A 22,528-nucleotide genomic window follows, 5' to 3' on the forward strand; every position below is an offset into this window, starting at 1 on the left:
GCAAATGTCCCCCTTTCCCCATGACAAAGCTTGGACGTACCCTTGACTTCCCATTGAAATGCCAATGGCAGATGTCGTATCTGTATAGAGCAGTGGTTCTCAAACTTTTTCATGTCAAGGGACCCCGTTACAGGATTTGTGTTAAACATTTAAAAAAATATGAAAACAGCAGATCCACAAGTTCAAAACCGCCCCAAAAAGAACACCTGTCAGAAAACTACAAGTGGAGATAGATCTTAAATACCCTTCAAATGAGAATCATACACTGCCGCCAGTTTTCCTTTTTTCTACTCTGTAAATATAGCTATTTGTTGATGATGATGATTGATGATGTATTCATGTGTTAATATTCTATGCTCTGTTGCTGAATTGAATACATAGGACCACAACAGAAACAAGTCATCAGGACTTTTTTGTGTTCATTTTAGCATAATTTTAGAGTAGAGAGTTTTACTGTATTTCCGTGCTGTTTACATTTTTGACTAATAATAACGTATTCTTTCAATCAATCAATCAATGGTTCTCAACCTCTTCTTGATCAGGACCCACTCTAAAAAGATGTTCACAGTCCACCCATCTGAGACCACTTAATATAATACACCTGGTGGTGATATTCGGCCACCAGGGAAGGATGGATGCCACCATGCTTCTCCATGAAAGCCTCATCCATGGCATTGACCAGACGCATCAGGTTCTTGCCCTGTCGCGGTCTCGGCCAATCACACAGCTCGCTGTCGTCCTGCTCCTAAAGAAGCAGCAGAAGCAGCAACTGATGTCCAACACAGAGATTCTGTCACACTCACTTATCATTCAGAGCCCACACATACAGCAGTACGTTAACAACCCCAACCAGCCCCCCTCCTGATTATTTGATCAGGAGGAACAGCTTGGAGTATTTGATCAGGGGGAACAGCTTGGAGTATTTGATCAGGGGGAACAGCTTGGAGTTCTGTCCTCTTCAGGCTCTCCACCACCTCAGCCAACATGGTGTTTGTCTTCAGAACAGGTCTTTGTAAGAACATCCTGTCTGCACTGTGGGCAGCTGTATCTCCCTCTTTGATCATCCTAGTTCCAGTCAGGGTTGCCAGATCTGCTAATTATAATTTCCCCGCAAGATTGTATTTGAAAATAGCCAATCAACAAGCTCACAACGCGTCGCATCGCATCGCCACGCGTTGTGAGCTTGTTTTCCTAGACCTGGTTGCTTGTTTCTCTCACAGAATCTGGCAACACTGGTTCCAGTATACATTGACGCACCTATTGCAGTAGTTGTGTCCACGGGGAACACTCACTGGATGCTTCAGCAGATCCAGGCAGATAGAACAACAGAACCTTTCCCGGCCCAGTTGAACTCCTTGTTGTGCCATTCTGTCTTTTTAGTTGACGAAATGATGTCACAAGTCTCCATTTATAAAGCCAGGAATCTCTGTGCCATTGCCTGCGTGTAGCGTGTACTTGTCCCAATGTCCCATTCATGCCCTGAAATCTAAGCTAATTGGTTACTTGAAACACTTGACTATGGATATCACCGAACTCTCCCAAATTGGTGCGTCATCTACTGTATATGCATGTCATAGATTTATCCTTCAAGTACCCTGACAACAGGAAGGAGTACAAATAATACCCGCCTGAGGACAAGCACTGCACCATTTCTATTCATTCATCTATACATGCTCAAACTCTGTGTATGTGTGTCTGTCTTTCCATGTGTGTCCCGCATATCTCAACACATTCACTGCCAGGTATTATTTAATGAATTCATCCGGAGGTGCCGTTTTTTGGGATGACGTCACATCTGTCCATTCCTTCTCTGAGCGTCAAGGGATATTTCTTTTTTTTTTATTTGTTGAAAAGACGTATGCTTACGTCCTTACCAGGCAATGTGTTAATGAAAATCGAAATAAAACATTTTGAAATCTTGTTTGAATAAAATAAATCTGCCTAACGATGATGTCACTGGTAGGCGGGTTTCTGAACTGTCCACAGCCCTCCTCTGAGACACAGACCGAGTAGAAAAAAGATGGTACCAATTTATCATGAACATTAGTGAGGAGGACCAATTATCTGAAGAAGATACAGTAGATTGAAAATGGGTGAAGTCGTCCTTTAAGTAGCCTACGTTTTTGGAGTATTTGTACTTTACTTGATTATTATTGTTATTATTATTGTTGTTGTCATCTTAAGAAGCTTATGACTTTAACTCTACATTTCAAATATTGTACTTTTGACTCCACTACATTTCTAGGATGAAAAGAAAGTACATTGAAATTGACCACTTACGCCCTATTTAAATTTGTTTACGTTTTAACATTTCTCAAAAAAGTGAAAATAAATAGATACATAAATGCATAGATACATCAATAAATAAACTCCAGTACTTATATTTTAAAATCATGCACTGTTTTAATACATACACATTTATTTTACAGCAAATACTCCAGTATTCAAGTAAACAATGTTACTGGCAGACTTCCACTTGTAGTTGAGAAACATTTTGACCAGGAGGGTTAAAATATTCCATCACAGATCGTGTGATAACAGTGGTGTAAAGTAACTCAGTACATTTACTCCTAATGTACTTAAGTACAATTTTGAGTTATCTTTACTTTACTGGAGTATTTCCAATTTTCTGCACTTTTACTTCTACTCCACTACATCTCAGAGGCAAATATTGTACAAATATTGTACTTTTACTCCATTATTATTATGAATACTTTTATTATTCTTATTATTATTATTATTATTAACAACAATATTATTATCATATTTTTACAAAACACACATTGCCAACTTCAACCCTATATACATTTCGGCTATTTGAAAATGATTTTTATACATTTGAAAACCTGTGAAATGGGACATTCTGCATAATGAGTACTTTTACTTTTGGTACTTTAAGTACATTCTGATACCAATACTTTTACTCAAGTAAATGTTGAATTCCGGACCGAATTCTCTTGCAGTATCGATACTTTTACTCAAGTAAAAAAAAAAAAAAAAAAAAGTACTTTTTCCACCACTAGTGTGATAACATTACTTCCGCGTTGTAGAGTGCAAAGCAGCTCTATTAACAGGAAGCCAGAGTGTAGTAATCTGCACGCTCTAATCTCTCTCTCTCTGTGTGTTGACAAGGTCGCTCTACCGTCCACAGGTATTTACATCAACATAACTGCTACACTGTATCGGTGCGATCACACTGTCTGTCCGTTGGAACAACAACACAACGGCAACATTTGCATAGCGCGATCAGCCTGTCAGATTGACACGCACGCGTGCGCGATCACACACACACACACACACACACACACACACACACACACACACTTTTTTTTATTATTATAATTTTTCCGCGCACGCACACACACACACGTAACTGTCAAAAAAACTGCAGTGTTTTTTTTTGGGGAACCTCCGGAGGAAGAGCAGCTACAGCGGGGTGACGACCGAATCCTCCCCGGATGAAGTGAGCTGAAGGGCGGACAGGCTGGTCAGGGAACACCCGCTCCCCCCTCCGGTCCCCCCGGTGGATGAGAGACTATAGACACAAAAAAAAGCTCCATGTCGGTTCGATCGCCGCCGCTCACAACAACCACAGAGTATACTGCCTGGTTTAACCCTCCCCGATCGCCATGCCAGCGGGTAAGCGTGTGTGTGTGTGTGTGTGTGTGTGTGTGTGTGTGTGTGTGTGTGTCAGAGCGTGCTTGCAGATGGAAATGCCACTGTGCACGACTTGACTACGTCTTCATTGATTACCATGGCATCGCTTAACACCACATTTTATCTACTACGACGTGACGATGGCACGATCCCGGGTGTCGCTAGCCGACAACGAGAGCTTAGATCCAGCGTTGCCAGGTTTCGTGAGAGAAACAAGGAACCCGGGTCTATGAAAACAAGCTATTTGAAAATAGCAGATCTACAAGCTCACAAGGAGTTGCTGTGCAACGCGTTGTTGTTGTTGTTGTTGTTGTGGGGTTTCCTCTGCTGGTGTTGACATATTGGGCTATGGCAGGCCTCTTTGCTTTGTATACAAAACATTACACACACACACACACACACACACACACACACACACACACACACACACACACACACACACACACACACACACACACACACACTATAATCAAAATCTATAAAATATCTAGTAACTAAAGTTTTCAAATAATTGTAGTGGAGTAAAAGTATAATTGCTCCTGAGATGTGGTGGAGTAGGAGTAAAAATATTAAATTGTGAATTCTCCAGTGAAGTAAAAACTCCTCAAAAGTGTACTTAAGGACAGTACTTGAGTAAATGTACTTAGTCACTTTACACCACTGACAGACAGACAGACAGACAGACAGACAGACAGACAGACAGACAGACAGACAGACAGACAGACAGACACACACACACACACACACACACACACACACACACACACACACACACACACACACACACACACACACACACACACACACACGTGCGCACCACATGCTTTGTCAGTGATTTTAAATGGAAAACAAAAGAGGAACCAATGCCTATGTGCAAATCTAAGGGCCCCTACACACTGCCCGATATTTGAAATGGTCGGCGAGTGAACAGATCGTTAAGCATTTCACATTGCACGAGTTTCTCTCTCGAAATCGGGATAACTACAGTATATCGTTGTGATTCTCGCACGATTGATTGGTCGGCGACAGGGGTTCACTGATTGCAAGATATTTCACCACGATGTGATCCCGACCCAATACATACATTTGTTTTAATTCCAAACGTCTCACGAAAACGTGAAAGGCTCCCGTGATATATGTGCGAGACCGAGACAGGACGCTAATGATTGACATTAAATAATTCTCAATTTCTCTGTATTTCTCTCTCTCTCTCTCTCTGAAACAAACGTTTCAAAAGTCAACCTGAGTGCAATTCAGATCAGAAGCAGTGTTGCTGTGTACGCTTATTATAAGCGAGTTGCTTGTAAAAAATAATGGTGGTTGCGTTTCTTTTTAGCTTATTTCCAAAGTGTAGTTGCTTATTTGGCTTTAGTTCTTAATGTTGCTTTTTTTCTTTGAAAATAGCTGCGACACGTTGTGAGCTTGTAGATCGGCTTTTTTATTTGTATATAGGTTTAAAGTGCTCATGCAGCCTATAGTCGCTTTTGTTGGGCTTGTTTTCATACTGTAGACCTGGTTGCTTATTTCTCGCACAAACCTAGCAATACTGTTCAGAGATACATACGTGCGTCACACACACACACAGCTCTCTCTGTCTGCAAGCCCTATTCCTCTCTAATAATAAACAGCCCCATCGTCGAGCAGGCTCGCTCACTCTATCAATCTGTTTTATCATGTTTAACTAATACAGGACTGGACTGTCTGGACGGTAGTATTGCGGTTCTATGCGGGAGGACTAGCCACGGTGCGTGGCTGTAATGTGCTCTCATTGGCTGTAGCGTGCACTAGATCGGGGCCGATAGCCCCAAATATCCAACAAGTTTGAAATCTAAAAGTTATCGGGAACCCCTCGCCGACCGTACTTTATCGGGGTGTTTCTTCTCGGAGTACCTTACACACTGCGCGATCAACACCTCGCCGAGGAATGCCCGATCTTAACTGAGATCGGTGGTTTTGTCGGCGAACACCGAAAAATATCCCCGATAGTGAAATCGGGTCAAATATCGTACAGTGTGTAGGGGTCTTTAGTCAGTCTATCTGTCTAGTCTTATCCAATGACTCTGCAAGTTGTGTGATCACAGTGCAATTATGCTGTGATATGTTTCAGCTGCTTTGTAATAGTGATATCATTGAAATGTACAACTCATTGTCCAAACAGTGCCGCCCAAGCAGAAACACTCTTGACGTGTGTCGCAATTGTTGCATGCATGGTTGTGTAATGCCCTGTTGCAGCATATGAGAATGGACTCTTATAAGGTGTGTGTGTGCGCGTGTGTGTGTGTGCGTGTGTGCGTGTGCGTGCGTGCTTGTGTGCGTGTGTGTGTGTGTGTGTGTGTGTGTGTGCGTGCGTGCTTGCGTGTGTGCGTGTGTGTGTGTGTGTGTGTGTCTCATAGCCGATCTACAAGCTCACAATGCGTCACATCGCGACGTGTTGTGAGCTTGTAGATCTGCTATCTTTAGTACTTTTGCTTTTCGTACTTTAAGTATATTTTGATGCCAATATTTTTGCACTTTTACTCAAGTAGCATTTTGAACACAGGCCTTTTGCTTGTAACAGAGTATTTTTATATTGTGGTATTGCTACTTTTACTTTTACTTAAGTAAAATATATGAGTACAGCTTCCTCCGTGTGTGTGTGTGTGTGTGTGTGTGTGTGTGTGTGTGTGTGTGTGTGTGTGTGTGTGTGTGTGTGTGTGCTCGTGCGTGCGTGTTATAATGATGTCATTGCAATCATTGTGCCAAACTACATTCCTTTTATGAGGCCCATAGTTTATGCAATCTGCCTGATCCTCTATAGTACCACTGTAGTCATGGGTTTGCAAGGGTTTTATTGTTAGTCGTATATACAGTAGGTGGGTGTAACTCTATATCTATCTATCTATCTAGCTATCTAGCTATCTAGCTATCTATCAATCTACATTAAGTATACATACACACATGGGACCCCTATACGAGAATATGTATTATCAATTATTTGAAAATAGCCGATCTACAAGCTTACAACTTCACATCGTGACACGTTGTGGGCTTGTAGACCAGCTACTTTCGAATAGCCGAAAAACTAACTCACTTCCCTCGTTTTGTTGTGGACCCCCTGGAACCCCCCCCACCCCGAGGACCGCTGGGGGTTTTCGGACTCCACATTGAGAACCAGTGTCACAGCTACAACTGTAGCCATGGTTTTGCAAGGTTTCGTTGTTACACACACGAGTGCACAATAGTACAGCTCATTGGTTTTGGTTGGACAACAATGTTCAATTCAATTCAAAGTGGCTTAATTGACATGGGAAACGTACCGTACATTTACTTTGCCAAAGCAAGTGTCAAATAAAACAACGAGCTAGAAACAAATGTACTGTATGTACGCACTGTACAGTTCAGGATATAGGTCTACTACATAAGTCAGTGGTTTCCAAACATTTTCAGGACCACCATATGAATACAGTATGTATTTGGTGGCGGACCCCCTTCTGAAATGATTTTGTGCCAGGGACCTCCCATACATGATACATTATGTGTTGTGAAAATGTCTCAAAAGTATTCAGAAAATCCCCCCCACCCCCCCCCCCCCAGATTTCTTTGAAAATTGCCAATCTATAGCCAGTAAGAGCTTAAAGATCAGCTGTTTTCAAATATCCAATGTACTGTAGCATTGAAGTGGTTGAACTGATTGTGACTCTATATTAAGTAACTTCGCTGGGGACCCCCTGTAACCTCCTCAATGACCCCTGGGGGTCCCCGGACTCCACTTTGAGAACCACTGTATAAGGAAATATATAAACATTGGCGTGTGTGTGTGTGTGTGTGTGTGTGTGTGTGTGTGTGGTTTCTTTAAAGGACAACTTTAGTTTTTTACAACCAATGTTTATGTTTTAGATTGTAATTAAAGTAAATAAAATATGAGTGTTAAAATGTTTAAATTGACTGCTTTCTATAGTTTTAGCAATTTTCGAGATATTTTTTACAGTGGGCGGGGGCATTCTGTCCGGTGGCTAAATATGTATTTCTTTACATAATAACCCGGCGTTTTCTTTATTATTATGTACAGTAGCTCTTCTAGCCCCCAATAACTCACATCTGGCCATCAAAGACCACAGGACCTTTTTTATTGTGTAAAAAAGGCATATTTAGCCACCGGACAGAATGCCCCCGCCCACTGTAAAAAATATCGCGAAAATTGCCAAAACTATAGAAAGCAGTAAATGAAAAAAAAAAAAATAACACTAATCTTTTATTTACTTTAATTACAAGCTAAAATATAAACCTTGGTTGTAAAAAAACAAAGTTGTCCTTTAAGGCACTACATTGTCCTCTTTGCACCCTACTTACTATGGCTATATGTTTATTGAATAGAGTTCATGCTGACTCTGCTCTGCTGTGTAGATAAGAGCGTCTGCTAAATACTTACACTGTAATTGGACTTTGTTTTGTAGTGGACACTGCTGTGTGTGTGTGTGTGTGTGTGTGTGTGTGTGTGTGTGTGTGTGTGTGTGTGTGTGTGTGCGTGTGCGTGCGTGCGTGTGCGTGCGTGTTAGTGGTGGTGGTGGGGGGGGAGCATCCGCTTTAGAGTCTTGAACAGTGTTGCCATGTCCCCTTATTATAAGCAACTTTGGCCTTGTTTTTCTGTCAAAATCGCTTGTAAATATTGGTGGTTTCGGTCATTTGGGCTTATTTCTAATGTTGTTTAAACCTGTGGTTCTCAAACATTTTCATGTCAAGGACCCCCAAATTAACATGTATGTGTCAGCGGACCCCCATCAGTGACGTTTTGCCAGTGCCAGTGACCCCGGCCCATACTAGACTTTTTTTTAAAAATAGCTGATCAATTTGAAATGTGTGTGATCATGCAGTAGTCACTTCTTTTAGGCTTGTTTTTGAAGACCTGACCGCTTGTTTCTCTTGCAAAATCTGGCAACAGTGGTCTTGGACAGTTTCAGTGCTCCTATACTGTACAGACTGTACTACGTGACGGAAGCATTTGTAAATGATGTGAGGCAAGTTAACAGCCTTCTCCCCAGAGACTACTTAACCTCTAACTGCTCCCCCGGTGCCATCATCAAGGCACTTCCCCACTGCTCCTAATAGTTAGCCTGGGTTGAATGTGGAGCATTGGTTCTCAAAGTGGGGTCCGGGGACCCCCAGGGGTCCTTTGGGGGGTTCCAGGGGGTCCCCAACAAACTGCTGTTAATATAGCATCACAACTCATTTAACCACTTTAACCTTTTATACTTTGGCTATTCAAAAATAGCAGATCTACAAGCTCATAGCGCGGCACCGAGCCGCTCTATGAGGTTGTAGATCTGCTATTTTTGAAAAATGGTGTAAATTTGTGCAAATCTTTGAATATGTATATTTTCCAAGCGAACATTTGTAACTCAAATCTTTGCTTCTGGGGGGGTCCCTGGAACAAAATATTATGAGATGGGGGTCCGCGGCCAAATACATATCATTTTGGGGGTCCTTGACATGAAAAGGTTTAAGAACCACTGATGTAGAGGACACATCTCATGTGTATGTGTGCAAATGTACATTGACAAATACCCCCTTGAAATAACTACAGGAGACTACATTATGAATTATTATTATTACATGGTACTGCAGAGCTGCATACACAATTATTAACCATGCGAGTGGTCTACAGGTTATATACAATATTGTTGGTGTCAGGTGGAAACCTTGTATGTCCGAAACTGTTACTTTTCAGGAAATAAATAAAGGAAAAAAAAATACCTTGTGTTCCAATGGATCCAATGTAGTTATTTAGTCACAAGCTCTTGTTAATAATTTCCATTGGTTTTAATAGTTTAAAAACCAACAGACACACTTAACCACTTTCACATATTGGGCATAGGAACATTGTCACGTCTTGTGAGCTTGTAGATTGTCTATTTTCACTACATTTGCATGCCACTGTTTTTTGTTTTCCATTATTATTATGTTATTGAAATATGGAGATGCAAGGTTTCTGCCCGACAGCAGGCGACATAACCCTTTTCAAAAGTCAAATCAAATCCCGGTTCTTTGCATTGGCTGGTCAGTGGTGTAAAGTAACTGAGTACATGTACTCAAGTACTGTACTTAACTTACATTCTGAGGTATGTGTCACTTTACTTGAGTATTTCCAATTTTCAGTACTTTTACTTCTACTCCACTACATCTCAGACCAGGCAAATATTGTACTTTTACTCCACTACAATTATCAGCCACTTCAGCCCTATATACATTTCGGCCAATTGAAAATTGCAGATCTACAAGCTCACACTGTGTCGCATCGCAACGCATTGTGAGCTTGTAGATCTGCTATTTTCAAAGGATTTCTATACATTTTATACATTTGAAAACGTGAAATGGGACATTCTGCATGATGCGTACTTTCTACTTTTGGTACTTTAAGTACATTTTGATACCAATACTTTCGTACTTTTACTCAAGTACATTTTGAATTCCGGACTTTTACTTGTAACAGAGTATTTATACAGTGCAGTATTGATACTTTTACTTAAGTAAAGTATTTTTTTTTTCACCACTGGGGCTGGTGTCATGTTGTTTTGATCACTTGTCTGTGTGCTGTCTGACAGCCAAGGTGCAGCAGATTCACTCCAGATAGCAGGAGATTGACTCCAGATAGCAGCGTATCGCTTTCTTCATTTATTTCTTTCTTTCTTTATACATTTTCATGTCAACTTGACATGGAACAGTTTGAGAACCACTGGTCTAAATCAGTGGTTCTCATACGTTTTCAAGTCAAGGACCCCCAAATTGATATGCATTTGGCCGTGGACCCTCATCTGAAAAAATGTTTTGTGCCAGTGACCCTCGGAAAAGAAGATTTTTGTTAAAAAAATTCAACATTTCAAGATTTTTCAAAAATGTAAAAAAAAAAAGCTGATTTACAAGCTCGCACTGCGGCACGAAGTGACACAGTGCGAGCTTGTATATCTGCTGCTATTCTTGCTGGGGACCCCATGGAAGTCCCCCCCCCCCCCCGACGCCCCTCCCAAGGACCCCTGGCGGTCCCCACTTAGAGAACCACTGGTTTAAACGAAGACCGCAAGGACCCCCAAATCGATACATATTCATCAGCCACAGACGCCCATTTGAAGAGATTTGCTGCCATAAGGGAAATCTCAATAGTCATTCTTCAACATTCTCTCGTTGGATTTCCTTCTAATTGCTGAAATAATACTGAAATTGACCACTTTTTTTCAACCTGGTGTCCCTACTGTGTGAATGTCATAGGCGACAATGTTCAAAAGTAGCGAAAATAGCAGATCTGCAAGCATGCAATGTGTCATGATGTGTCACTTGTGAGCTTGTAGATCGGTTAGTTCTGCAATATTTTGTTGTTGTGTCAAAGCTCTTTGTAATTTATTCTGGGGGCCCACCTGGAACCCCCTACGTTTGGAAAGAATAAGATTATTAAATATGTCAGTCATTTCTTATGTAGTATGTCCTATATATTATCCATATTCACTGCAATAATAACAACAGACAAAAAGTTGTTTCGTTTTATAAGTTAGGCTATATTATGTTTACAATCTACATACGCATTTTTGGTAAGACAGCCAACATTCTTAATCCTGTATCACACAAACCAAACCGTGTGTAAATCGCTGTTGAGAACACGGCGAGTTGTGGTGCTTTTCATGCCTCAATAAGCTTGGTTTATACTTACTATGACGCATGACTGTGTCGCACGTCGATACCGTCTCGACATAGACATAACAGGCATAGACAGTGAAGCTCACCAGTTGGAATGAGCAGCAGCAGTCTCTAGTGCAGTTCTATGTGTATATCTATGCGCTCACTTGCATTGAAGAGTGAACTACGCATGTGCCAAACTTAACATGGCGAGTCAATGGTAAAGATTTTTGCGCACACAGCAGTAAGTTTAGAAAACGTAGAGCGTTTTGTATCTACATTATGGGAGATTATACATTTTACTCACTAGTAATTAACAATATAATATTTACCTTGTTGGTTTGATAATTTAAGATATATATAGAATATATTTTAAAGTCATTATTATTTATTCAAGGAAGATCTAGAGGTGGTGCGGCGCACTAGCGCCCTCTATTAACTGGCCGCCGCTGGCCGGGGGATTGAACCAGCCGCTCTGCCTCCTGAGCTACTGCTGCCCCACCACCATAGAACACCACAGAGAGAATCACAGCTATCTGCAGTATAGTGTTGTCACAATCATGAAAATGCAACTTCTCCATTAATTGTCATATAAATAATTGTGATTAACAATTCAATTGTGCGTTTTGGCATTGGACTTTGGAACATATGCATACAAATTACATTTCTGTCTGGCTTTTAGGATTTGTAAAACAAAAAAAAGTGTAAAAAAAATGCACAGGGCAGATATGACACATAACAAATACATAAAGAAATGACTGACATATTTAATAATCTTATACGTTCAGAACATAGTGGGTTCCAGGTGGGTCCCCAGAATAAATAGGCCACAGCAGCATTTTATTATTAGCCTATAAGTACAACAAGGTGTAGTATTTAATCATAACTTTTGCCCATGCCATTGGTTATGTCTGCCTTTCACAAATGAATGACTATAGCCTAGGGCAGAGCCTATCAAAATGAACTGGTGTGATAACATAGATACATGTTATTGGCTTAATTTTTGGTGTATCACCACCTGGGTAAAAATCTACCACAGCCCCCCCCGACTCTTCCTGCCTTAGTTGTCCTTAGGTGTCCTTGAGCAAGACACTGAATGCCAACTGTGTTCAGTGTGTGCGTGTGTGGTTTGTACCGTACGTGTGTGTGTGTGTGCGTGTGCGTGTGCGTGTGCGTGTGTGTGTGTGTGTGCGCGCGCGCGCGCGCGTGTGTGTGTGTGTGTGTGTGTGTGAACTTGTATTACTATACTTTTGAGGGCCAAACGTCCCCACACGTATTGTCGAATTTGAGAAATAGACATTGTGAGGACAATTTTCCTGGTCCCCAAAATGAAATACTTGTAGACCTACACTTAGGAAAAAAAGATTCAGGTTAGGATTAGACATTTAGAGGTTACGTTTAGTGTCAGGGGTAGACTTATGCCTGATTTTTACCTAGCTGTGTGAGCCTCTGTCGCGCTGCGACATGTTGTGGCTTTAGGTTTAGGGTAATGGTTCTCAAACAAACATTTCAGTACACAAATGGAACCAAATGGACCCGTCAGGGTCCATTTGGTTCCATACTGTCATATACTGTCAGAGTTACAGACTTGTAAGGGTCAGTTTAGACCCCCCCTTAAAGGAACCCAGAGAGTCCCTAGAATCCACAGGGTTAAAACATAAAAAATATCATGAAACATTGATGTCCTCACAAGTATAGTAATACAAACGTGTCTGTGTGTGTGTGGTATCGGACAGTGCTGACATATTGCTGCAGACAGCATGGTTCCTAGGCAGTCTCTGGTTGTCCAGCAGTCTCTCTGCGTCTCTCTCTGGACTGTTACTATAATTACTCTCATCGTAGCTGATGGGATTAGCAGCACAACCAAGCAATTTACCATTTTCATTTACAATTTAGGCATTTAGCGGGCGCTCTTATCCACAGAGCCTTGCAATAAGCAAGGCAATCATTATGCATAGAATGCAGGGAGACAGTCTTAGTGCCTCAAGCAACTAGCTAGGTACCAGCTAAACAATGAACCTAGCATCCGTCTAAACAATAATGCTATCTAAATAACATTAGGGTACAAGGTAAACAATGAACCTACAGTAGCATTCGTCTAAACACTAATGCTATCTAAATAACATTAGGGTACAAGGTAAACAATTAACCTAGCATTCGTCTAAACAATAATGCTATCTAAATAACATAGACAATGAACCTAGCATTCGTCTAAACACTAATGCTATCTAAATAACATTAGGGTACAAGGTAAACAATGAACCTAGCATTCGTCTAAACACTAATGCTATCTAAATAACATTAGGGTACAAGGTAAACAATTAACCTAGCATTCGTCTAAACACTAATGCTATCTAAATAACATTAGGGTACAAGGTACACTAAACAAACATAGCATCCGTCTAAACAATAATGCTATCTAAATAACATTAGGCTCAAGGTAAACAATGAACCTAGCATCCGTCTAAACAATAATGCTATCTAAATACCGTACAAGGTAAACAATTAACTAGCATCCGTCTAAACAATAATGCTATCTAAATACCGTACAAGGTAAACAATTAACCTAGCATCCGTCTAAACAATAATGCTATCTAAATACCATTCTCTACATTGAAACTATAGACTCTAGAGCAGTGGTTCTCAACCTTTTCAGGCCGTGACCCCCCAAACTAATCATATTTGAACTGGGGACCCCCCCCGGGGACCCCCCCCCCCCACCCGGACGAGGAGTTGAGGCATTACATTTAGTTTGACTCGGTTCCACAGATATATATTGTGAAAATAGGCAGTCTACAAGCAAGTAGATTTTCAATTTTCAAAACTTTTTCTTTTTGAGGTATTAAAGAGGTTCTCAAAGTCCTTAAATTGTCACTGGGGGGTCCCGACCCACAGGTTGAGAACCACTGCTATAGAGTACCAGGTAAACAATGAACCTAGCATCGGTCTAAACAATGTATACTCAAAATATGACAATATGTACATTGAAACAATAGAGGCTATGCACGTGACATCATCGTACCCGGAAGTTATGCGGGAACGCAGGCCTACTGAGTGGCAAAGAACAACTTTCTGGCCTTGACAGCCCATACATCCAAACAGAAAAGTCCTATTTGATCGTATTAAACAACGTTAAACTCACCAACATGGCAGCTATACCGAAAGCTTGAATTATCCTCTTTCTATCTGCAAAGTTTTTGTTTCATAAAAATCCACCGTAGACATGTTTTGAGCTACTTTCTGTCAAAAACTTCCGTGCAGGTGATAAGTGTCAGAGTTTGGAAGCACTCGTTTTCCAGTGGAAAAGTGATGCATGTGCATACTCTCTAGGATGTACCAGTTAAATAATGCATCGAACATCTGTCAAATAACAAAAAAATAAAGATATTATAATAATAATAATAATAATAATAATAATATAGTTGGCCATATCTTGGTCAGTCTCTAGCATCAATGGAGAGAGAAGGTGGCAGGAAGGGGTATAGGGGGGAGTGAAAGGCTCGGGACCTGAGAACGATTCTACAAATGTCTTCTAAATCCTAACAGTTTTAACATAATGTTGCTATAATATCAGTGGTTCTCAAACTTTTTCATGTCAAGGAATATGATAATGTATTTGACAGAACCCCCAACTCAAAATATTTAGTTCCAGGGACCTCCCCAGAAGCAAAGATTTGAGTTACACATTTTTAAATATATAGATATATATTCAAAGATTTTTACACATTTTCATGATTTTTCAAGTGCCGCGCTATGAGCATTGTAGATCTGCTATTTTTTAATAGCCAAAGTATAAAATAATGGTTAAAGTGGTTAATATCTAAAATAACAGATCTGCTTTCCCAGTCTTAATGGGTTAAAATGATCCCTGGCTTATAATTATATAATATGATTGCCCTCAATAGGGACCACTCCCGTCGCAAGTTGATTGGTAATTTGTCCATGTGTGGTTCAGCCCTATGGAATAGGGCTGAAGTAGTCTCTTTGAGTCTCCTACCGGAAACACACCCGGTCATCAAATTATTGGCTTATTAGGAATGCGACCAAAATAATAAAATAAATCCATGAATTTTAAGGCTTCAAAAATAAGAAATGTTTTGGGTGAACTACTCCTTTAACAGGTGTGACTAGCAGCATGCCAAGCCCTGAGCTTTGATCTGCCATGGGCTAATGCTAATAAGGATGTAGGCCTAGTTGCTCACCGAAAATAGCCAATCCACAAGTTCACAAGTTACACATTGTAGCACGACACGTTGTGAGCTAGATGGTCTACTTCCGGCTATATAGGTTAGGGTATTGACAAAAAGAAACATTCATAAAACCGCTGTCCTCAAATGTTGATGTCCTCACGAGTATAGCAATACAAACGTGTGTGTGTGTGTGTGTGTGTGTGTGTGTGTGTGTGTGTGTGTGTGTGTGTGTGTGTGTGTGTGTGTGTGTGTGTGTGTGTGTGTGTGTGTGTGTGTGTGTGTGTGTGACGGACAGATAATGAAACGTGACATAGCGTATTATGTAGCATCATTGTGGTTGTCCTCTCTCTGTGATCTGTTATAGTCGAATGGCAGAGGAAGGGTGTATGTATGGTCTGCTTCTGATAACATGCGCTGTCGGGTAGAAACTAGAAACCTCCAAAACTGTTAGAGAGAGAGAGAGAGAGAGAGAGAGAGAGAGAGAGAGAGAGAGAGAGAGAGAGAGAGAGAGAGAGAGAGAGAGAGAGAGAGAGAGAGAGAGAGAGAGAGAGAGAGAGAGAGAGAGAGAGAGAGAGAGAGAGAGAGAGAGAGAGAGAGAGAGAGAGAGAGAGAGAAATCAGCTCTAGGTTTAGGGTTAAAAACGCCATTAATAACATCTCAGTTAAAATGTCCTCACAAATATAGATATATAAACGTGTGTGTACGACAGATGTTGCCAGTCAATCAGCCTCAATTATACTCATGGTGCTTCATTTTAGTGTTACTGTTATTAATAATTTGCAGTGTGTGTGTTTGCCCTCTGAACATATTGCCACTGCTATTAATAATTGGTGTTAATTGTTGTGTCGTGTGTGTGTGTGTGTGTGTGTGTGTGTGTGTGTGTGTGTGTGTGTGTGTGTGTGTGTGTGTGTGTGTGTGTGTGTGTGTGTGTGTGTGTGTGTGTGTGTGTGTGAGTGTGTGTGTGTGTGTGTGTGTGTGTGTGTGTGTGTGTGTGTGTGTGTGTGTGTCTCTCTCATGGGTGAGTGTTGTGGTCTAGAAAGTGTAACTACTGTGTCCTGCACGCACACACAACTGAACAGTAACTGTGTGCGTGTTCATTTCTTTGCACTCTCCCTGCTGTCATTGTATTCACAGTGGAATTCAGTCTGTAAAGAGACTGAATAAATATAAAAGAGAAGATAAAGATAAATATAACTTCAAAAGAGATTTGTTTCTCTCTCTCTCTGTCTCTCCCTCTGTCTGTCTCTGTCTCCCTGTCTCTATCTCTGTCTTCCTTTCTCTGTCTAGTATCTTTCTGGAGCCTGGCTTTTTGATAATTATTGGGGGCATTTTTTCAGCCTTTATCTGACAGTGATAGCAGTAGAGACTAGAGAGAGAGAGAGAGAGAGAGAGAGAGAGAGACCAGAGATGATGAGATATTTGGAGGACAACATGTAACAAACAGACCGGGCCGGAAATCAAACCGGGGACCATCCGCCCGTCCGTCATTCAGTCTAGGCCTGTCACAATTCTTATATAATCGCCTAATCGCAATTATTTGAGATAATCAAAATGTTTCCCTTTTTTTCCTTAATCGTTATAATCGTCAACCATTTCCATGTTAAACGTTTTCATATATTTTTAAACATTTTCAAAAATAGCGGAAGATTTACAAGCTCAAAACACACTTGTATATCATCTATTTCCACAATTAACGTTTTTTTTTAAAAAGTAATTAAATATGTATGATATTTGTCATATCTGCCTTGGGCAACTTCTTTAGAAGCCTAAAAGCCAAACAGAAATGTAATTTATATTTCATGATGCTCCAATGTTCAGCGACAGAAACACAATTAAATCGTTAATCACAATATATATTTTTAAAGTTACATTTCATAATCGCGACAGCCCAGTTCCGTCCGTCTGTCTGTCTGTCTGTCCGTCCGTCCGTCCGTCTGTTTGGCTGCTTGCACAGCTGTCACCAGTGGAGGCATAACGATCCTGCTACCTCTTTCCATTATAATACAGTCACTTCCCTGTTATAATAGGAACAGTTTGAGCACTCTGTGGATTTAACATCTCCTTTGTTTGCTAGTTTATTTGTTTCTCCTTTGTTTGCTAGTTTATTTGTTTATGAAATAGGTCATGAACACATTATATGTTTCTCTGCAGCTCTGCTTTGTTGTGAGACCCTCTGGTGAAGAGTCTCGTCTCTGAAATTGAAATAGAAGAAAACATCTCAGTTATTGTTGTGAAAGGGAGTAAACATGTGCGACTCATCATCCATGTAATGTCTGAATGTGTGATAACAGCCAACACCCAGTGAGTGACACTGCAGCTGTGAGACTAGGGCTGTGTCTGGAATGCTATACTAACACACTGTTTAGATTAGGGCTGTCAACATTCCTCAGAAATTAAATTTGAATATTGGTCTTAAAAATTGGTTAATATTCAAATAGATTTGATTATTATTATACTTTTTTATTTTATTTATATATATTTCTTATATACATGTTTTTTTTCCGAATATAATTCCCCCCCGTCCCCATATTCTAGGAATATTCAAATACCAAATATTAATTTACCATCCCTACTAGGGATGCACCAATCTGGGAATTCTTTTTGTTAACATCTTTATTTGTGTTCACATTTAACAAGAATGTATTGAACACAAACAATAGTAGGTGCACAAACTTGGGAAACTCAACAAGTGTTTCAGGAAACAGATCACTGATACAGGAAGCATCGTCTCCTCCATTATGTGGCGACCACCAATTATCAGAGACACTGAACAGAATTTAGCCAATGCCTTAAAGGACAACTTTGTTTTTTTACAACCAAGGTTTATATTTTAGCTTGTAATTAAAGTAAATAAAAGATGAGTGTAATTTTTTTTTTTTTTTTACTGCTTTCTATAGTTTTAGCATTTTTTGCGATATTTTTTACAATGGGCGGGGGCATTCTGTCCGGTGGCTAAATATGCCTTTTTTACACAATAAAAAAGGTCCGGCTGTCTGAGATGGCCAGATGTGAGTTATTGGGGGCTAGAAGAGCTACTGTAAATAATAATAAAGAAAACGCCGGGTTAATGTGTTAAAAAAATACATATTTAGCCACCGGACAGAATGCCCCCGCCCACTGTGAAAACACTGTAAAAAAGATTGTGAAAATTGCTAAAACTATAGAAAGCAGTAAATTTAAAATTTTTAACACTCATCTTTTATTTACTTTAATTACAATCTAAAACATAAACATTGGTTGTAAAAAAACAAAGTTGTCCTTTAAGCTCTTGACTTGGGCATTCCTGCAGTCTGCAGGCCTCTCACAACATTTTTTCCCCCAAATATGAACACAAGCAGTTTACATTTGTTAGTGTTACCAAGCTATATAGCATCCTTAATACGTTGGTTCTTTAGCACATTGTTAAGGAATGCTTCTTCCATTTGTGGGCGGCAACTTATTTGTCGATATACAGATGCATTGTGTCAACAAGGCAAATATTGGCTGAAGCCAGTATACGGCTGATATATCGGTGTATCATATTCACTGTGCCAAATTAGTATGTGAGAATTATTTCTATTATGTCTGAAAGCTAAGTAGCCACTCAACAGTATGTGAAATGCATCCTAAATAGTGGCAATGAGTCATGCTCACACTGACTGTGCTGCGTTTTGCTGTCGGACGGACTACTGGGATTTTCCACTGGCTTCACTTCAGATGCCTGCTGTCAGTTTGTCCGTTTTATCTTCTGTCTGCTGTGTGCGTGTGTGTGTGTAGTTTTAGATACTGTTGCTTGTTAATGCTTTTACCATGGTCTTGTTTTTATGTGCAGCCCTTTGGGACATATTGGGCTATAATAATATTTGACTTGACTTGAAAAATAAATCACTGTGGTTGTATTGTCCATTTACTCTGTGGTTATATGGTCTATTTACTCTGTACTGTCCATTTTGAAAAGTAATAGTTTTGGACATACAAGGTTTCCACCCAACAGCGTTAATCTATTACGTGTAAACTGGTTTATCAGGTGAACTGTACTCGGCTGGTGTGATTCAGTTCTACAAGTCTGAACTAATCCTTTGCTTAACCCATTTTGGGCGGGAACCCCTATTTGTAACCATACCTTTCAAGACGGGAAGTTATTTTGGGGTTCTTGTTGCTATGTACAGTATATTTGAAGTTTTTCAGAAAACTTAGGTCAGGTTTTAGAAGGCATTTTTAGAATGGGCCTCAGGTCTCAATGGGTTAAAGGGGCATGAAACCCCTGAAGTCTGATTCTGTAGCTTGTTTTCCACTTCAGGTTAAACACTACAGCAGGGTGAAAACATGGCAGGCTGCGTAACACTGACCTTTTAATAGTACACTGCACAGTGATGTAAGCAACTCAGCTGCACCTAATCAAATTAATGGGTGTGTTAGATTGCAGGTGTGTCAGTAGCCTACTGTCTAGGCAAACACAGAATATGGAGCGCACACCTGTGTTGATGAGGTGCTGGCCACGGCAGATAATAATGTTGAAAAGGATGAGGCCGCACAACTCTTAGCCACGATGCATAAAGTTTAATGAAATGAAACCAACGTTTCGACAAATATAGTCTTCCTCAGGGTTTAACAGGGAATGGTGCAAACATCACTTGTAGCCTACTGTCTATCATGCTGGCACATTGTCATGCCCTAGGCTCGGGACACATCTATGAAAATCTAACACGCTCGTTATTCATGTGTTTGTTGCAGCTGTGTTGCTTACTAGTCGCCCATGTTTTAATTAAGCAATATTACACAAGAGGGTGTGCTTTACCGTCATTATTGGCACGCCAGTGATGCGGTCAGGAACGAGGCGAAGCCGAGTTCCGCGCGCATCACTGAAGTGCCAATAATGTAAGGTAAAGCACACCCTCGAGTGTAATATTGCGATTATACAACAGTTACCAACAAAACACATCCAAATGTATTCATATTGTGGGGCAATTAATAATAAAAATGTTTCGCTATTGTCCGTTTCCCTGTAAAGAGAAGAGTTTTTGACTGAGAGACATTAAATAGTCCCTGTAGCAGCGCTTTGAGTTTGAGGCACCGTCTCATCAACACAGCTGAGCTATCAATGCTTGCGCAGTGGAATGAATTCCAGTAGGCTATAGCCTATATGCTCCGTCGTACGACCGTGTCACGTGGCCAAAATAACTGATCTACAAGCTGACAACGCGTCGCGACGGCGACGTGTTGTGAACTTGTATCGGCTATTTTCGCCGTGCGATACCTTCGTACGATAAAGTATAACATACACTGGACTGTTAACGAAATGGGAGTAATGTTACTTTACACAGGAGGATATTTATAACCTTCTAACCATTGATCAACCGTAAGTCCACCAAATAAGTCAAAATGAACAACATAGTCCATTTATTTTTGCATGGCTGTTTGTTCTCCAGTGGCGACGGTGGGTCAGGCTACTGTCTGTTTGTTTTCCTACCGTGGGACAGCGTGACTTCACAGCACAGCTGTGCCATATATGGTCTAATCAGGTGCGGACTCCAGTGCGGAGTGATTTATTAATGTGATTAGGCCCGTGCTATGATGCTGGTTTGAAGCACGGCTAGATAGCTATTTCAGCCAATCAGATTGCTTGGTCGGAACTACCTGTTGTATAATACACGTTCGAAGGACCACGATAAAGACTTTTAATGTGTTGTAAAACTGAAACCCGTGAAACCTTTAGAAATGAAAATAGCGGAAATTGCTGATCTACAAGCTTACAACACGTCGTGAAACTCCTAGATGGGGGGCCATGCCTCTGCTCTTGTCATTCATTCAGCACTACCTCGGGTAGATGCATGGGGGGGGGGTTCATCCCTCCCTGCAGCAGACTGTCTGAATGATGTGTGTGTCTGTGAGGCTAATGACTTCTACAAGCACTGTGTGGGCTCTCTGCACCTGTCAGCTGTCCTGCATGCACACAGAAACTATTTACGATTTAGGCTTTTAGCAGATGCTCTTAATCCAGAGTGATTTACAGTAAGCAAGATAAACACGAGTTAATGCACCAAATGCATAGAGATAGTAATCCAGGATCATAGACTAATAACTTATCATCAGTCTAGACAGTATAATATTAAAACATGCATGCATACGCTTTAGACCGGTGGTTCTCAAATTGGGGTCCCCCAGGGGTCCTGGGGGGGGGGGGTCCAGGGGGTCCCCAGCTAAAGTAGTTAACATAGCATCACAATTATTTTAACCACTTTAACATTTTATAAGTTGGCTAATCAAAAAGAGCAGATATACAAGGTCATAGTGTGGCACCGAGGGCCGCGCTATGAGCTTGTAGAGCTGCTATTTTTCCAAAAATCTTGAACATTGGTGAACATTTTTAACACAAAGCTTTGCTTCTGGGGGTCCCTGGCACAACATATTTTCAGATGGGGGTCTGTGGCCAAATATTTATAGATTTGGGGGTCCTTGACGTGAAAAAGTTTGAGAACCACTGCCATAGACTGTAAAATACCAAACTTGGACTTGGTGGCATGCTGCACACTGGAGTTATAGCTGTTTAAAATCCCGTGCTCATCCCGTGCTCGGACATAACATACGCTGGGGGTCCCTGGACCCCTCTTTGATAACCAGTGGTACGTGTGGGCAATGAGAGGAGAGATGGCATAGGCAGTCTCCACGTCCGTGTGTGTGTGTGTGTGTGTGTGTGCGCGTGTGTTTGTATGTGTTTCTTCTTTGCCGTGCTCATCCCGGGCTCATACGGACGACGGACGGACGGACGGACGGACGGACGGACGGACGGACGGACGGACATACGGACAGAGTCAAACGTAGAGCGGTTGGCACCGCTAAAAACATTATGGACGAAGGGAGCCGTTGCGTCACCCATTGGTTTCTACAGAGCCGTTGTGAAGTCAATAATTCGGCGCATTCAAATCCACCATCTTGGAATTTCCAGTCCCGAATGGAACCGGAAAACAAACGCTATTTTGGGTCGAAGGGCAGCAAGGGTTTTAAAATGAACATGAGCATGATATCGTGATAATTGAAAGAAGACTTCAAACTAGCGACTG

Source organism: Gymnoscopelus microlampas (genome assembly GCF_963454915.1).
Source record: "Gymnoscopelus microlampas genome assembly, chromosome: 5".
Taxonomy (NCBI): Eukaryota; Metazoa; Chordata; class Actinopteri; order Myctophiformes; family Myctophidae; genus Gymnoscopelus; species Gymnoscopelus microlampas.